Consider the following 4,667-nt stretch of genomic DNA (forward strand, 5'->3'; position numbering starts at 1 on the left):
GCACTGTTGGTGTCTGGGAGGTGGCTGCACAGCTGGGGAAGGGGGACGCTGTCTGAGTGCCCGGCTGCCTCTGCCCTGGCCTCTCTCACCCCCACCCTCACCGCATTTTCCTTCTTGCTCCCCTGCTCTGGGTCACTGCTGTTGGGATCTTGTTCTTGCTGTCAGGCTCTCTGGGGATGGCAGTTTCAGCTGCAGAGTCACAGCCTGATCTTGTGGGTCCTTTCCTGCAGGTGTGTCCATGGGCACACGTGTCCCAGCTTTGCTCTGACCTGTGGGCTGTGGGCAATGCAGTCTGTGGGGCTGGGGAATGAGCCGTGTGTGCCCTGGGATAAACGTGGGGTGCTGAGACCTTGGGAAAGGGTGAGACCTGTCATGGTCTGAGGAGGATCCCTCCTCTCTCAGCAGTGCCTGGTGGCTTTTAAGGGTAACATGGGAGTGTGATCAGCCCCCATCTCAGAAAGATTCCAGCCCAGTGCAGCTGGAGCAGGACAGAGGGACAGAGCAGCTGCCCTCACTCTGCACTGACCCACAGGCACCCTCTGGTCTCGCAGGACTCGCTCTGTTCTCCCTGAGTGCAGCAGAAATGCTGAGGGTTTCTGACACCCAACAACACTCTGCAGTGAATATGGGGGGATAGGTAAAAAACCTGGAACTCCTAAACTGCCTTCATCATCTCTGTTCCCTATCCCTGGGAAAGCAAGTGCAGACAGCCCTTCTGTGTTAGCAGAACCAGGACAGTCCCCACCGTTCCCCTGCCCCCACTTCTGCAGAGCTGGGCTGACTTATCGTCGGCCCATGGGCAGAGCCCTGATCTTGGCTGCACATGTTCCAGCCCCAAGCAGGGCTGCAGCCACAGTGCTGAAATAGGTACTCCTAGAAAAACACAAGAGTGTCTGTGTGTGACAGGGGAGGGTCTATGCGAGTTGGTTTGATTTTGTCAGAGAACTCTGCCCTGGATTCTCACTGTCGTGTTTTTTTTTTTTTTTTTTTCTCATGACAGCGCCCCGTGCTCAGGAAAAGCAAATGTCCAACAGCAGCTCCATCACCCAGTTCCTCCTCCTGCCGTTCACAGACACTCGGGAGCTGCAGCTCTTGCACTTCTGGCTCTTCCTGGGCATCTACCTGGCTGTCCTCCTGGGCAACGGCCTCATCATCACCACCATAGCCTGGGACCAGCACCTCCACACCCCCATGTACTTCTTCCTGCTCAACCTCGCCCTCCTTGACATGGGTACCATCTCCACCATTCTCCCCAAGTCCATGGCAAATTCTCTCTGGGATTCCAGGGCCATCTCATACTCGGGATGTGCTGCACAGCTCTTTTAGTTTCTCTTCTTGATCACAGCAGAGTTTTTTTTCCTCACAGTCATGTCCTATGACCACTACATTGCCATCTGCAAACCCCTGCACTACGGGACCCTTCTGGGCAGCAGATCTTGTGTCCACATGGCAGCAGCTGCCTGGACCACTGGGTTTCTCAGTCCTCTGCTGCACACGGCCAATACATTTTCACTGCCCCTGTGCAAGGGCAATACCCTGGGCCAGTTCTTCTGTGAAATCCCCCAGATCCTCAAGCTCTCTTGTTCAAGCACCTACCTCAGGGAACATGCGCTTCTTGTGGTTAGTATATTCTTTGACCTCTGTTGTTTTGTGTTCATTGTGGTGTCCTATGTGCATATCTTGAGGGCCGTGCTGAGGATCCCCTCTGAGCAGGGGCGGCACAAAGCCTTTTCCACCTGCCTCCCTCACCTGGCCGTGGTCTCCCTGTTCCTCAGCACTGCCCTGTTTGCCCACCTGAAGCCCCCCTCCATCTCCTCCCCATGGCTGGACCTGGTGGTGTCTGTTCTGTACTCGGTGGTACCTCCAGCAGTGAACCCCCTCATCTACAGCATGAGGAACCAGGAGCTCAAGGATGTTCTGTGCAAACTCATATCTTAGTGTTTTGTAAAGCAATAAACTGCTCATCTCCTTCTACATAGGCGTTTTAATGTAGCTAATTACAGGTCCAGCCTGTCACCTGTATTTTTTGTTGTTATTAGTTGTTTTCTTATTGTGATAATGTTGTCATACCCTTTCTAATTCACTATTGGCTTTTCTTTTATAACTGTTGGCTGTGCAAAGGAGGAGCCATGCTCTCCTTGTCTCTAAACAAAATAAAAGCCTCTTTAGTGACTCGTTTTTCACAATATCCTTCCTGCAAGCTCCAGGAATGGTTCCTGTGTTCATGAGAGGAGGGTAAAAGAGTCCATCCTGGCAGCCCTGCCAGGGAGCAGCAGCGCTTGTTCTTCCAGAGCTGTTCTGGTTCCACTCCACACTCTCCTTCTCATCCCTGGTGTTGGTGCAGCGCCTGAGTGCTCTGGCAGCTTGGTCACCATACTGCTGTGTGTCAGTGCTGTGGGCGCAGGCAGGGATAGGCAATGGGCACTGCTGTGAAAGAGCTGGCCCCGTAACAGCCTTTCTACACAGGAAGGTGGTCTTCGATGGGCAGTGCTGGAAGGTTCAAGTCTTCAACTTCTTACCAAGTTTTTCTCAATAACGTGTCCAAGAAAGTAACCCTCACATTAGACCCCATTGTAGAGCTGAACAGTGTGTGTGTGCAGGGCTGGCACATAGCAATGTCCTCTCACAGCCAGGCTCCTGCCAGAGACCTACAGGACCAGCAGAGCAGGGGCTGGGCTGTGCCCCTGTGCACTGGACACCCCGTGGAAGGAGCCCCAGGTCAGTCACCATGGACTGGCCCCTCACAACCACCATTTCCAGCACTGGCCTCTCACCCACAGAGGTTTTTCTTCCCTCTATGGATGGACACTCAATGAACAGTTCAGCAATCCATGTTTGCTTTGCACAGATGAGATTTGAGCACGCACATCGTGCATGTGAGGTGACATGAACCTGAGTGAGCACAAACACCATCAACTATTCCTTTCCATTCCATTAAGGCCTGTGGCACAGACGAGGTCCTGAGGTCACTTCATATTGGGAGGAACAACCTATGGGAAATCACCTGAATGCTGCACTGGGTTGTGCTTCCTAGAACAGAGGTCCCCGTGTCCATTCCTCGTGACGTGGGGCATGTCAGATGAGTGCAAAGCAGGTGACACAGCGCAGGGCTGAGGTGTCTCCCATCCTTTGGGAGTGGCAACAGGAGGCCACAGGGACATTGTGACTCCTGCCTCTGTGTGTAAAAGGGACAGACTCTGTCTCTGAGCATCCCTGGGTGAACAAGGAGTCCTGACACCAACTCAGATATGGATGCCTGACAGAATCCTGACATTTCTGTGTGTGACTCCATTAACAAACCTCACTGGATCAGTGAGATTCGTCTCAGCTGCCTTGGACAGTGCTCCAATCTGCTCTGTCACCCTTTCTTGTGATTCCAGATTGTGATCTCGAAAGTGCCATAGAAACCAGAATGGTTCTGGGGTCCTAAGGAAACGCAGACCTCAAACTCATCTTCAAGAAGAGCAGGAATAGGAACTGGGATAACTACAGGCTGGCCACCCTTCCTCCCTCCCTGGGAAGGGGATGAGACAAGCCTCCTGCAGTTATTTCCAGGAATGTGAAGGACAAGGAAGGGATTGCTGAACCCAAAGGGACAGGGGAAAGAACGGCATGTTGTGTACAGGGCGTTTGCAAGGCTCAGCCATGGTCTCCTTCAGGCCAGAGTGGTGCTGATGGGGCTCAAGAAGTGGATGCTGGGTGGGAAGTTGGCTGAACCATCCAGCACAAATATCACCAGTGGTACAAAGTCCTGTGTGCAGCCAGTTACTGGTGTCATCCCTCAGTGACCAGCACTTGGACAACACTGTTGAGCATCTTTATTCTCCCCTTCTATGATGCAACAGAGTGAATCTTTAGTGCCTTTGAGGATGATGCAAACCTGGGTGGAGGCCTTGAGCAGCCTCACCTGGTTCACTCTGCCCTGAGCAGGAGAGTGAGACAAGATGAGTGAGACAAGGGCTCTCTGCAAACCTGAGTTATCCTGTGATTTGACAGAATTTTTGCCTTGGAGAGGTTTCTGGAGAGAGAATAGGTGGAAGAATAGGAAAAAAAAAAAAAAAAAAAAAAAAGGTAAAAGAGGACATATGTGCTGTTTTAACAGAAGTACAGCAGTTCCAGTGAGGAGTGCTTTTCACTCTCATTGTTAGTAGGAAATATATTGGAATAATTTGAACAAGGTGAGGAAGCAAGATGGGTGTCTACAGCCTGTGGGAAAGAGGGGCAGGGGTAGGACTGTGTAGAGCACGGTTCAGTCTTGGTCAGGTCCTAGGTGCTAAGGAGGGGGATGGATGGGTGTGGTATTATGAGGTCACTTGTGTCTCAGACACTCATAATCCAGTCAGAAGCGTGTGGCTGTGAAGGGACAGTGAGGTCAGTTCTGTGTCTGGAGGTGACAGCCCAGCAGGGACATGGCTGGGAAAGAACCTCTGCCCAAGGGCCCACAGGCCCTACCCAGGAAGAGCCCTTGGAGATGGGTTGTCATGTCCATCCCACCTGAGAACATGACGGGACAGCAGCAGGCACGTGGTCATGTCTGTCAGAGAAGCTGAAAGGCCAGTGGCAGTCCTGGGATTTAGAAGATCATGGTGAGGTGACTTCTCTCTGGTCAGGTAAAAAAGCACAAGAAGCCTAACGATGGGATTCTCTGCATGAAGAGCAGTTTATGA

At 52.2% G+C, this 4,667-nt stretch overlaps 1 pseudogene across 1 annotated transcript; it reads left to right on the forward strand.

Moving 5' to 3' along the window:
- The first annotated feature begins 715 nt into the window (after window positions 1-715).
- LOC308052574 (olfactory receptor 14A16-like) lies at window positions 716-1,938 on the forward strand (annotated as a pseudogene). Its single transcript has one exon. The product of its transcript is annotated as an olfactory receptor 14A16-like (transcript).
- Window positions 1,939-4,667: the final 2,729 nt, after the last annotated feature.

The sequence above is a fragment of the Nesoenas mayeri genome (genome assembly GCF_963082525.1).
Source record: "Nesoenas mayeri genome assembly, contig: SCAFFOLD_35, whole genome shotgun sequence".
NCBI classification, from domain to species: domain Eukaryota; kingdom Metazoa; phylum Chordata; class Aves; order Columbiformes; family Columbidae; genus Nesoenas; species Nesoenas mayeri.